This window comes from Lissotriton vulgaris, chromosome 3_1, assembly GCF_964263255.1.
Source record: "Lissotriton vulgaris chromosome 3_1, aLisVul1.2, whole genome shotgun sequence".
Lineage (NCBI taxonomy): Eukaryota > Metazoa > Chordata > Amphibia > Caudata > Salamandridae > Lissotriton > Lissotriton vulgaris.
Window position 1 is genome coordinate 273536636 of NC_141689.1, and position 14968 is coordinate 273551603.

Genomic DNA, 14968 nt, shown 5'->3' on the forward strand with positions numbered 1-14968 from the left:
CAGGCGAATTTCTTTGGTTTTATGAGTCAAATGTCCAACTAACTATAACGTCCCTGAAACCTATGGTTTTTTCAGTTAATTTCTGAGGTTTTTAAATGCTATTTCCTAACTATAACGTCTGGTAAACCTATGGGTTTTTCAGTTAATTTCGAAGGTTTTTTAAATGTTAATTTAATAATTTAATATTTATAAAACTTATATTTTTTCAAATTGTTTTTTAACATTTTGCAACTCTATCATCCTTTTTTAAACTTTACAAATTATGTCATCTTTTATATCTTCCCCACAAAATATGTATATTTTTATGGAGGAGAAAACTACAGACCTGTACCGGTAGTCGACCAAGCTCGATCAACACCCGAATCCTATCCACCACATTTAAATGATGCGCATTTCGTATCTGACGGGTTTGTGACACCGCTTCCCGCTTAACAACATGTACGTATGAGGTCGCGCCAGCACCTACTGTGGTATTCGACCGGTACGCACAATCAAGCGGCGTGTTATGTCATGTACGTATGGGGTGGCACCCGCTGGGCGTTCCAAATGCAACAAATGCACATTGCCACGCCATTGTGTTACATCAGAGACGTACGATGTCGCGCCACATACGCCATTCCCTAATTTATTTTGTCTCAAAACTATATCTAAATAACTTTAAAGTGTATACGAGAGCAAGCGACAATTAAAAATATTTTAAACAGTTATATATTTCTAACTGTAATAAACTTATATTATAGTAAATATATTTTCTTCAAATCACATCGGGTGCAGTCTCATTGCGCACTGGCTGCGCAATTGCCATATGACCATAAAAAAAAGCATTTCATTAGTTCATAACATTTCCCATTGTAACAGTTCGAAAATCCCACCCATTTTAGTCAATATCTGTATACTGCAATTCATGAGACACACCTCTTCTGCTTAGAGAGCTTTGTTCTAAACTTTTTGCAATATACACATATCTTAAACTATACACAACATGCAACCATTATATTCATCATTATTCATGCTTTGTAAAGTAGCCTTCCACCTAGGATAGCCATACACCTAAAAGTTACATTACCGAAACTTTTTCCAATACCACAGGCAAAATGGTTGCATACGCTATCCACAACACAACGTAATAAAGTATGGCCCAGAGACAGTATCATGCGTAGATAATGAACACACGGACACAGACAGATAGTGGAAGTGGATACGGGCATGTACGCTCGACTCCTTTTTATTACCATGGTGCCATATCCAGTGACATCTGTGCTGGATGTGTGTGCGGTAAGTGTGAACCCGCCTTCAGGGAATGGTTGCTGCTACCATCAACTGCAACAGTAAACATTGGATCACACACAGAGATTCAATATTAAAAGAATCAATAATTTATGCTGCAGTAAGGTAGGGACGGTAGATGTGAAATAATATAGAAATAATTCTATCGTAAAAGAACAACAACATGCGGTATATTGACACACAATAAATAGATCTAAATAATACACAAAAAGATTATATCATAAATGCTCAATCAATTCTAGTGCACTCACAAAGCCACATCAAAAGCATTCAGCATGTGCACAGTCACCGATAATGCGTGCTGTTGACAGGCCGTACTAGGACCAATATCTGTTGCCATCAACACTGCATCATCTGCAATAGCGACTCAATCTGAATTATGAACACTGCTGTCTGCAGTGTAGGCCACAGAGAGCAGTCAGCAAGGACCCACAGGTATGTAAGGTGACTTCACCTGTCCAGTTTGTCGTCGGCGAGGCAACAAAAAAGCGTGTGCTAAGCCTGCAATTATACATATGCATGGTGCCGACCGTACGCACTGGAGCAATGTCTTTTCCTACAGGACTACCTCATCTACAATAAAGACTCAATGTAAATTGTTAACACTGTTGTCTGCAGTGTAGGCCAGAGTGAGCAGTGAGCAAGGGCTCACAGCCACATGGCACGTGTGCAGAGCCTGCAATGATGCAAATGAGTGGTGCAGACAGTACACACTGGAGCAATATCTTTTCCTACAGGACTAACCCATCTACAATAGCAACTCGATCTCATTTGTGAACACTGCTGTCGGCTGGCATTAACTTGAGCTCTACAGTTTACAATACGCAAAGCAAAGAAAACGTGTGTAGAGCCAGCAATGATGTGTATGGGTGGTGCATGCAGACAGAGCGCACTGGAGCAATGTCTTTTCCTACAGGACTGCATCATCCATAATACTGACTCAATGTCAATTTGTGAACACTGAAGTCTGCAGTACAGGCCAGAGAGAGCGTTTAGCAAGGGCCCACAGCCACGTGGCGTTGACTTAAGCTCTACAGTTTGCAATACGCAAAGCAAAAAAAACGTGTGCAGAGCCTGCAATGATTCATATGAGTGGTGCAGACAGGGCGCACTGGAGCAATGTCTTTTCCTACAGGACTGCATCATCTACAATACCGACTCCATGTCAAATGTGGTCACTGAAGTCCGCAGTATAGGCCACAGAGAGCATCCAGCAAGGGCCCACAGTCACGTGGTATTGACTTAAGCTCTTCAGTTTGGAATACGCAAAGCAAATAAAACGTGTGCAGAGCATGCAAGGATACATATGAGTGGTGCAGACAGTACGCACTGGAGGAATGTATTTTCCTACAAGACTACCTAATCTACAATAGCGACTCGATCTCATTTGTGAACACTGCTGTCTGCAGTGTATGCCAGAGAGAGCAGTCAGCAAGAGCCCACAGTCACCTGGAATTCACTTGAGCTCTACAGTTTGTAATACACGAAGCAAAAAAACACGTGTGCAGAGCCTGCAATGATGCATATGAGTGGTGCAGACAGGGCGCGCTGGAGCAATGTCTTTTCCTACAGGACTAACTCATCTAAATTATGAACACTGCTGTCTGCAGTGTAGGCCAGAGTGAGCAGTGAGCAAGGGCTCACAGCCACATGGCATTCACTTGAGCTCTTCAGTTTGCAATACGCAAACCAAAAATACGTGTGCAGAGCCTGCAATGATGCAAAAAAAGTGGTGCAGACAGTACACACTGGAGCAATATCTTTTCCTACAGGACTAACTCATCTACAATAGCAACTCAATCTAATTGTGAAACCTGCTGTCGGCAGTGTAGGTCAGAGAGAGCGGTCAGCAAGAGCCCACAGCCACGTGGCATTGACTTGAGCTCTACAGTTTACAATGCCCAAAGCAAAGAAAACGTGTGCAGAGCCTGCAATGATGCGTATGGGTGGTGCAGACAGTACACACTGGAGCAATATCTTTTCCTACAGGACTAACTCATCTACAATAGCAACTCGATCTCATTTGTGAACCCTGCTGTCGGCAGTGTAGGTCAGAGAGAGCGTTTAGCAAGGGCCCACAGCCACGTGGCGTTGACTTAAGCTCTACAGTTTGCAATACGCAAAGCAAACAAAACGTGTGCAGAGCCTGCAAGGATACATATGAGTGGTGCAGAAAGTATGCACTGGAGGAATGTCTTTTCCTACAGGACTACCTAACCTACAATAGCGACTCGATCTCATTTGTGAACACTGCTGTCTGCAGTGTAGCCCAGAGAAAGCAGTCGGTACAGAAGGGGGTGGTGATGGACAAGCTTCCGAGGACCGGTTTCTGGCATTCCAGCCGTCTTCAGCCCGGCTTGCTTGAATCCAGTGGCAAAGTGAGCAAGGGACTCACATCTGAGCATACCCTGCCACACTTATGGCGGCCAAAAGCGGTACAAAAGGGGGGTGGTGATGGACGGAGCATCTGAATCAATCAAACACTCACACCCAGTCAAAAGATCTGAGTTTAATCCATCACCGTTCTTTAGCCCACTCTGCCACCCCAGTTCAGACATGGCTATATGCAAATCAGTCTGACCCTGTGCCTCATGAGACTGGATTCAAGCAAGCCGGGCTGAAGACGGCTGGAATGCCAGAAACCGATTGGAATTATTGTTGCATATATATATTCACATATACAGACAAAAAAGCAAACATGCAGGATGACTACACACGTAAGTGATGGTGTGGGTAGTTGGATGAGTATGACTGAAGTGCTGGATGAACGGAAGTATGATTTGATGTATGAATGCTTGGCTGCAGGGTGCTGGATGAAAGTTCGGCTGCAGGTAGATGAATATGTGGTTGAGAGAAAGTGGATGGATGGATGCACACTTCTGGGTAAATGTGCGTTATGAAATGGATAATGTCTAGATTGAAAGGTAAACAGATGAGTCCATAGGTGGAGGTGTGGGGGTAGAAGGATGGATGGACAGATTACTGTGTATATATAGGGTGGAGCAGAAGGATACATGGATGTGATTGACCTAAATACACAAGTCATTTGCAAAACAATATTCTGCAAGTGAACAAATAATGCATTATGAACGTGACTTCTACATCTGCCAAATATGCCAAATACGTGCTGACCATGTAACTCCCGGAGCCGTGTTTGGACAGTACCCCAGGCCTTATCCCCTATGCTACATTTCAGCAGACTGGAGTAACAATTCAAAGAGTTAGGAATTTAATTGGCTCCACTCTATAGTTTACAAGGGATGATTTGGGATGTATTTTCTTCTGATGGTAAAATAAATGCAATACCTAGCTGTCACCAGACTCGCGCCAGCACTCTGTGCGGTTCGTGGCCGGAGCTGCTGATAATTTTAATCGTACCTCGTTTTGTATTTCATTTGCATTTTGTTTATTCTCCCTTGTTTTAAATCTGCCTGGCCCTCACTTGCACTGAAATTTTGGTGAAAACCACCGCTGTTGGGCGGGTCCGCTTCCCGGCGTAATTTACTTGCATTAGCGCCATCTTGCAAGTAGACGGGCCGCTTTTCAGCGCAATTAGGTAGTATACACGCTCTAGTCGTCAGAAGGACGCTAGACGTGTACAAAAGAGAGTCATGCAGACGAGCAGCGGGGACGCCTGATTGACGCCGGAGTTACTCCAGAGTTCAGCCCGTCTGCGCCCGTCCGCGCTGAGGATGGGCTGCACGACAGACTGGACTCTGGGGCTCCTGATAGCTCCATTTCATCGCACCGGGGATATTTACTACGGGATCTATTGTCTCTTAGACCCCCAGTGCTATTGTGTCACCATCGGTTCTCTCCTGAGGTCCTGCGGCAGGCTCAGGTATGCCCTACGTGTAGAACCTCTTTTAAATCCGTTGCACAGGCTTTTAGAAAACCAGTTCCCTCCCCCCATGGTCAGCTGACCTCTCAACCCAGACAGGGCTTCCTGATCAATGCACGTTCCCTTATTAAAAATAACGTAGCTTTTCATGACTTCGTAAGTACAAGGCAACCTGACTGGGTCTTTGTGACCGAGACATGGGCCTCTGAATCCTCTGGTCACGATCTTCTTTTGGCTATACCTGAAGGATACGCACTTCATATGCTGGATAGAGTGCGACCCAGAGGAGGTGGATTGGCAATCCTCTTTAAGGCTACACTCTCCTGTACTGTAAAGTCTCTATCTGTCCCTTCTGATCCCTTTGAGGCTCTATATTTTTGTATTGTGTGTTCCATCTCGATTTCCCTTACTGGAATCCTTGTATATAGACCTCCAGGATCTAGAACCAACTTTTGCGCTGAGCTTTTTAGAATCTTGGAACCATATTTTGGGAGATCGCACTTCACCATTCTTGGCAACCTGAATTTTCATTTGGATGATCTGGAAGCTAAAGATACATCCTCCCTGGTTAATGCTTTGGAGGCCTGTGACTTTGTCCAAAGGGTACTTTGCCCGACTCACAGGGCTGGCCATACCCTTGATGGGGTATTCTCCAATGACCCTAGACTAACAGTCGGCGCGCCTTTGCCGATAGTATGGTCTGACCATTTAGCGGTACCGCTGTACTTAAACACTCCCCGTACTGAGGGTAACTCGGTTACCACCAATAAATGTCTCAAAAGAAGCTTCAGAAATATCACCAACGAGACTCTGGCCCCTTTTATTCAAAACATTAGCATTTCATCTCAGTGGTCGGTTGATGAGGCGGCACAGGATCTTGCTGATTCTATTACTAGAGCAGTGGATGTGTTAGTCCCTACCTCACTCAGATACGTTGCGCGACAAAAAACGACAGCCCCTTGGTTTACAGAAACACTGAGGCTCTTCAGACAAAAATGTAGAAGGAAGGAAAGAGGCTGGCGCAAATCTTGGGATCCGATAGATCGGGAGGCTTACAGGTGCCTGTTGCGAGAATATAAAAGCAGAGTTATCAAGGAGAAACAGGATTATTTCCCCAACCTGACCAGTTCCCTTACTTCATCTAAAGAGCTCTTTAAGATCGTGGACTCCCTCTGCTCTCTTCAGGCACCTAACCCCGTGATAGCCACACAGGAGCTATGTAATAACATCTCGGACTTCTTCTATAAAAAAATAGATGATATCTATCTGGCTCTACAATCTCAGAGGAATTCCCTGAGTGACGAGGATTCCTCTCGAGTTAAGCATTTTGAATCTTGGATTGATGATTCTCCCCAAATGCTTACCCATTTCCCTTTGCTTTCTGTGAACGGTCTTAATCTTCTGTTAGACAGAACGAAATCAGCCTCTCCTCTGGACCCTGTTCCTTTGAAAGTACTAAAGGACTGTAGGGACAGCATTCTTCCTCCTATGCTGGAAATAATGAATGGAGCTATGGAACAGGGTACCTTCCCTATGGCATGGAAGAAGGCCATAGTGAAACCACTTCTTAAAAAGCCTACCTTGGACCTTGGTCTCCTGAAGAACTTCAGACCAACATCTCTTCTGCCGGCACCTGCTAAGATGTTGGAGGCTCATCTGAACTGCCACCTATCCAACTTCCTGGATTTCTCGGGGTTCTTGGACGGGTCCCAACATGGCTTTAGAAAGCTCCACAGCACGGAGTCTGCCTTGACTAAGGTTGCAGATAACATTCGCCGAAAAGTAGATCTGGGCCAAGCCACCGTGCTAGTACTGTTGGACCTTACAGCGGCATTCAATACCCTGTCTCCCTCTACTTTAACATATAGGTTAAGGGAGGCAGGGGTAACAGGGCCGGTCCTCAGTCTCCTGAAATCTTTTTTACAGCAGAGAGGGCAGCGTGTGATGCTTGGAGATTTCCTCTCCCCTGCTAAGTCTCTGCAATGTGGGGTGCCACAGGGGTCGGCATTGAGTCCGACCCTATTCAATATCTACGTGGCCCCCCCTTGCGAGACTAGTAAGATCTCAGGGGATGGAGGTGGTGTCGTACGCCGACGACATGCAGATTATGGTGTCCCTGACACACTCTGTGAGTACTACCGCTTTCAACTTTAGGTCCTGCATGCAACTCGTTGCAGAATGGATGATTCTCAACTCCCTAAAGTTGAACGGTGACAAAACAGAGGTCCTGGTCTTTGGCAAAGACCAGGACATGTGGTCAGGCGAGTGGTGGCCTTCATCCTTAGGCATCTGCCCCACTCCCACACAATCTGCCAGGAATCTAGGTGTCATCTTCGACACCTTGCTCTCTATGGAGCTTTAGGTTAACAGAACTGTGGCCACCTGTTGGGGCATCATCAGGACCCTTAAAAGAATCCTTCACTATCTTTCCCCACAGGCACGCAAGCAGATTGTGATTGCTCTTGTTGGCTCAAGGCTTGATTATTGCAACTCACTTTATGCCGGGGCCAACAAGGGTCTTCTGCAGCGTTTACAGGTCGTGCAGAATGCGGCGGCGCGATTTGTGTTGGCCCTGCCATGGCGGTCATCCGCTACCACGGCAAGGAAGAGTCTCCACTGGCTCCCTATCACCTCCAGAGTGTCTTTTAAACTCCTCTGCCTCACTTATAGTGCCCTCATGGCTGGCCCTGCTGACGCTCTTGGATCCCTGCTCACTCGGTATGTTCCGAACAGATGTTTACGCTCTCTAGAGCTGAACCAACTGGTAGTCCCGCGCTCTAGGAAGGTTAGATGGGGGAGTAAGGCCTTTTCCATTCTGGCACCCCAATTATGGAACACACTTCCCCTGGAGATCAAATCACAGCCCTCATTGGATCTCTTCAGGAAAGCGCTCAAAGCCTGGTGCTTCATTAAGGCCTATCAGTAAATTTCTGTCACCTGGTGTTATCAGCTTTATATTGAGTTAGTAAATAAAGACAGGGCAACCCAATAATCCCCAAGGAACTGGGTAAATATGCAATATAGAAAAGGTACCTTGAGGAATTGTTTCCACTATTAATTAATATTTTCCACAAGCCATCAATATGTACATTCAATCAAATAGACAATGGAACCATGGTATCGATCGTTTTTCAACTTTATATCATATATTATATAGGAAACAATTAATAATTTGCAACAAATAGAAAAAGGCAACACAAACCACACTATTACAATCAATATCCTTCCGATAGTGTGTTATACTGTTGGTATTGTATGTATTATATACATATATACATAACGTGCTCCTGAAGTCTCAGTCAGCTCATTCAACAATTTTTGACATGAATGTTGTAGTTCTTATTTGTAACCAAACAGTATATAGGCGTCGACGTTTCGGTCTTTAACATGCGATTTTCACCAAGACCATCCTCAGGACTGAAAGTTGCTCAAAATATCTACAAAATATACAATATGTACAATATATTAGAACCCGTTCCTAATGTCCAATATAATTGATTGTCTGCTAACACTAACCGTCACCACACCCAGTGTGACTATACATAAAATATACACTACTCACTATGTTTCAAGTTGGGAAACCTCAATCTTCATAGACCAATAAGGAAGTCTTAACCATAGACCATCCTGTTTCCACGTGCTCCTGTACAAACAAGTATATATACACTAAGCATATGCCTTCACGTTCCAAAAACATCTGTCCAACCTAAACTCCTCTTCACTTTATACACCGGTTAAGCTTACCTCCTCAAAGAGATAGGAACATTTCCAAAGTGGCTCGGTAATTTTTCGTATTTCTAACGTGTTCGATTAGTGTGGTTCAAATCTGAGGTACAAAAACGGAAGATAATTTCCATCAGTCCATGCGAGTAACTAGCATGACCATAACTATCCCAGTACCCCTCCAATGGCACTTACTTCCACACTGTGTAGAGCGGGACTCCAATTCACTCCGTCTCTATTCGAAACCGGCTCACAATGTTACCGGAGGAGACTACATTAAAGTCGCGGACTCCGCGCATGCGCAGATGGGGGAAGTCGCTTCAGTCCATGTGGCGGCCATTTGTAAATGGTTCTCATACCTGCTTTATCATATGAACCCTATTGTATTGCCATCGACATTAAATGTAAAAATCTTAACCGACTATTGTCAGCCCGATGTGTAAGTGTAAATATTGAAATATATACAAATCGACTGCATTTAGAACCATAGATGAATTAAGCCATAAATTCGATTGTCAGCCTCACAGTCAGGACCAGTCTAAGAGAACCAACACCAACATTATAAACAGAAGTATGCTGATAAATCACAAAAGTGGAATAATTATAGGGTTGCTAAATTGTGCCATTCCACATATTGGTTAAGACCATGCACCATCGTACTGCACATCCATATCCATCTGTTTTCTTTTATAGTTAGCAGACGATCTACATTGGTCCTTCTTTTTGACCCCTTAATCACCTCAAGTACAAACCATTTCATGTCCTGTGGACCATGTGACTTTTCGATGTAATGTTCCACCATGGGTGCTGTCAACACTTTGCACCTGATTCTAGATTGGTGCTGGGTTATTCTTTTTTTCACCTCTTGGGTTGTCTTACCAATGTAAGCTAAATTACATGGGCATAGTATACAGTAGATGACGTTTTTAGTCAAGCAGTTCGAATGATGTCTCATCACAAATTCTTTCCCGTTCAGTGTACATGATTTTGTAACCGCGGTTGTGTCACAAGCTACACATTGTCCACATGGATAATGGCCCACTCTAGGTGTCATACCCCATTGACTGTGTATGGTATTTATCCTTGGTTCTCTGTATGTTTTAACCAGAAAATCACGTAGATTCCTAGCCCTCTTGAATGCAAAGTATGGACATTTAAGCTGCAATTCACTTTTCTGTATAAGGTGCCAGTTTCTTGTTACAATCTTTTTAATCTCATTAGATTCAGTACCAAAAGTGGTAATACATGGTATTGTCTGATACTTCTTTTTGTTTATTTTGATCCAAAAGTGATGCTCCGTCATAGTACCATGCTCGTTTAAGAGCTCTTTTTACCAATCTATTTGGATATTGTCTGGCCACCAGTTTTTGTTGTAAAATCTTAGCTTCCCTGAAATAATCCTCCCTTTTGGTACAGTTACGTTTGATTCTTAAGAACTGGCCAAAAGGGAGGTTATCCCGTAGATTCCTAGGGTGGTGGCTGGAATATTTTAAAAGAGTGTTACGTGACGTGAGTTTCGTATAGAAGTTTACCACCAAGTTGCCATTATCATGTAAGATGTTCAAGTCTAAAAAATTTATACTTTGATTACTATATTCCATAGTGAATTTTAGGTTATCATTTTGTTCATTTAACCATCTGTGGAATGTTAATAGATGATCCTCACTTCCTTCCCAAACTAGACAGACATCATCTATATACCTAAGGTATTTAGTGATGTGTGCTCCAAACGGGTTGTTATTATGAATGTTCTTATCCTCAAAATCTGCCACATACAAATTGGCTATATCGGGAGCGAAAATCGCTCCCATCGCCGCCCCTTTTCTTTGACCATAAAAGTCATCATTAAATAGAAAATAGTTACATTCAAGAGCTATTTTGGCACACTGAATGACAAAGTCTACTGGTACTTGCATTGGGCGGTTCTGAGTATTTAGAATTTTTTCAAGTATGTCCACTGCTTCTCTCTGTGGGATATTGGAGTATAAACTCTCAATATCCATTGTAACAATAATGTTGAATGTAGGGTCAAAAGAAATGCCTTCCAAAGCATTTATTACACTTATACTGTCTTTAGTGTATGACTGGGTAAGTGGTACGAAAGGCTTAATAAAGAAATCCACATACTCGGCCAAGGGTTGTAAAATTGACCCACACCCCGCGACAATTGGTCTTCCGGGGGGGTTTTGCTCGTTTTTATGGATTTTCGGCAGTATATAAAATGCCGGAATTGTAAAATCATTCTTATTTAAGTATTCATATTCTTTTTGACTTAGCCATAACCCATCCAGACCCGTCTTCGTAACAGTTAGTATGTCCTTCCTGATCTTATCTGTAGGGTCACCCCTTAATTTGGTGTAATGGAGAGGGTTATTAAGTTGACGTAGTGCCTCTTTGTCATAATCAGTCTTGTCTTGCACTATTATACTGCCCCCTTTATCTGCGGGTTTGATATAAATATCATCAAACAGTATAACACACTATCGGAAGGATATTGATTGTAATAGTGTGGTTTGTGTTGCCTTTTTCTATTTGTTGCAAATTATTAATTGTTTCTTATATTGAGTTAGGCGCCTTGACGCCCATTGGGCTAAGTTGCGCTTGTATAAATCTCACTTCATTCATTCATTCATTCAAGTGCACAAGGCCTTCTATAGGACATTTGTATTACCACTTACAGATGGTGGCACCCTACTCTACCTGGTCAGGGATGTATCATCTAGCAAAGGTTCTTGAATCCACAAACAGAAGATATCTGGCAATGCATGGTGGAAGCATATCATCTATGAAAGAAGATGGAATCTGCACTCGGAATCCACACAAACCACAGATTCAATATCCAGTTAAAGAGTGATTTTTAAATCAAAGCTGATTGCAGATCACCCAATTTATATCTCAGAAGCACCAAGCTCACCAGCCAAGTATAGCATGGACAAACATGCCCATAACATCAAGCCTAGCACTACAGGTCATCCACAACCATCGTCACACAATAAGTCTGAATCTGACTGTTGAAAGTGACCATCTTTTGCATGGTATTCCCCCAGATTTCTGTCTTCTTTATATTAACCCCTTTCTGTTCCTCATAGGACTTTATCACTGGTTAGCAGGAGTAAAATGTGCAAGATGCCTAATTGGCACATATAATTTACTCATTAGACGCTAACATATGATACTAGATGCACGTAGGGCCTGTAAATTAAATGCTGCTAGTAGAGCAAAGCACTTGTGACACCCTCTAAAGTAGCAAGCAAAATATGTCTCCAGGCGTGCCATTACTTCTTTTGTCAGGCTTAAACCTGCCTTTTTAGTACTGGTAAGGGCATATGCCCATAGTATGGTATTGAAAAAATAGGACATGTAAATTTAAGGTTTTACATGTCCGGGTAGTGAAACCTACCAACGTTGATTTTCACTGTTACCGGGCTGGCTCTCCCATAGAGAAACACTGGGTTACATTATAAAAACATATCATGCTTCATTTCAGTTGGGGATCAGCTACAAAGTTGATTCAAGGATTCATTTTTATAGTAATTTCAAATACAACTTAACGTTTAAGTCAAATTTGATATTACGATTTTGAAAATTAAACTTTTTGAAAATTGTCATGTTCCTTCTTATGCCAAATGTGACTTTCTACCATTATCATCTGCCATGTGAATGCTTCTCGTCTCCCAGACAGTTGTCAAAAGGACTTGGTGGGGAGAGGTGTATGTCTTATTGAGCAGGATTGCCTAGGGGGCCGTGACCTGCAGTTTCCTGAGCTTCAAAATGTGCCTACCCGTTCACTGGTATATGTAGCTCATACCTAGGCATTACTTCCTTTGTCTTCCTATTTCACCCCGACAAGAACTGTGAGTAACATTTGAGTTTAGTTCTCACCCACATCAGCTAATCCTCTCATTTCTAACACTGATGCCATGTACCCCAAGCAGCAACTGAGAGCCTGGTCATGAAATGGACTATGCACAAGAGTAATTGTTTGACACACCCATGGGGTTTTATGAATCTGTTGGAAGTCCTAAGTACACAGCGAATCATCAAATATATAGTGGATGAACAGTGTCTTCTAAAGGAAGATATAAGCTCAAACTTAAATGAAGAGGCTTCAAGTTAACTTAAACAGCATGACTATTCACAATTCCTTATAATACTCCTGGACTTGATGTACAATCTTTTTGAAACTCCAGGAATTATAGGTTTTTGAATGTTAGAGGATTCACAGAACTGCCCACTTTGTGGTTCTCAACACCAGCACCATTCGTTTCTCTGAACTAAGAACCAAGGCACTCATTCGAACCAGACAAAAATCGAATGAAGAACCAGCCCTCTTTGGGCTTGAACATTGGATGTTCAGTGAAGGGTACATTTTTAAGGAAAAGGGGGTTGGTGGCAGTGCAGAAATACCATGCACCAGAATAAAAGAAGTTCAAAAATAAAGGAACGCGAACCTTGCAAAGGATCACACAGTGTAGACCAACATCCCCTCCACCTGGAGAAAAGAGAATATTCTGTTTATAGACATAGCCAATTAATTTTCCTATAAAAGAGAAAAAAATGCACAGGAACAGACCCTGTAGATGGAAAAGGATGCACTCTACGCAAGGTATGTTATTTCATTTACTTAATACCTATAAACTGATCTGCCACTCAAGACCATCAGTGCTCCAGAAGAACTGAAAACAGTTGACTGAAAGGCAACACCTAGCCCAGAAACAATGGTTAAAATCAAGGCTTAAGACCCCTGCTGAATTTGAGAGAGTGAGAGTACAGTTTAGAGCCTTCAGGTCAGTGATCCAGTCTTTGAAAGGGAGGTGGGCATTTTTGGGGGTGAACAGATAATTTCCGTGTTGGTGGGGTTTAGTTTTAATGGTTAGCATTAAACCATGATTGAATATTACACAATGTGACATTGAGATGTTGAATGTCACTAGACAATTTAATTTTGTAGTATAGTTGTGTGTCATCGGCATAGAGGTGGAATTTGATTCCAGCTTGCTTCAAGATGATAGAAAGAGGTTCCATGAGAGATTGAACAGTGCTGGGGAGAAAATTGAGGCCTGAGGTACGCTGGTGTGAGACTGGTGCGAGTTTTGAGAGGCAAGACTTGATTTTGACTTTTTGAGCTCGGTGTTGAAGGTAAGAAGTGAACCATTTTAAAATAGTGCCATTTATAACGGAACTTCAAGGATTCCAGCACTGCTGTGTGGTTTACAGTGTTGAAGGCCGCTGATAGGTCAAGTGGATAAGTATGCATGCATCACCATCATCTAAGGATCTATGGGTGTTATTTGTGATATTAAGCATTGCAGTTTCTGTGCTACAGCCTTTTCTGAACCCTGAGTGGAAGGAGTCAAGTATTTTGGAGCACTCAATATGTCGGTTGAGTTGTTGCAATATGCATTTTTCCATAGTTTTGACTAGGAAAGGGAGGTTGGAAATAGATGTGAGGTTGCTTAGACCATTTGGGTCAGCCTTGGGATTCTTGGGAATGGGTGTGAATTGACCTAGTTGAAGGGACTCGGAACACAACCCAAGGCGAGAGAGGAGTTGATGATTTTTGTCCAATACAGGGCAGTAATGTGGTTAAGGTTGTGAACCATTTTGGCGGGGAGGGGATCTTTGGTGTGGGAGGAGGGCTTTAGTTTCGCAATAATATTGAAAACCTCAAGATCTGTCATTGGTTTGAAATCGACCAGTTGGCGTTGTTTTTCTATGGGATGCAGAAATGGTTGCTGTTAGTTCCACTAGGATCCATTTTGTCTTTCGCGAGTTCCAAAGGAGTGATTGAGTTAGTGTCCGGAATGTCCGAGCAGATAGGTGATAAGAGGGGTGGGGTAGAAATTTGCAGGAAAGATTGATCAATTTGTAGCTATTTTGTCAGTAAAGAAACTGGCAATTTCCACCTGGTTCATAAGAGACTATGATTCCATGTGTGGAGGTGGAAGTGGTTTGTTGTTTGACTATGCTAAAGAGTTCTCTGGGCCTGTTCTCTGTGTGGTCAATTTGATTGCGGAAGAAGATGGCTTTTTCTTCTAAGATATGCTTCTTGTATTTCAATCTTGCCGTTCTGATTAGAGTAAGATGTACTGATGATGGGTTTTGTCTCCAAGCCCT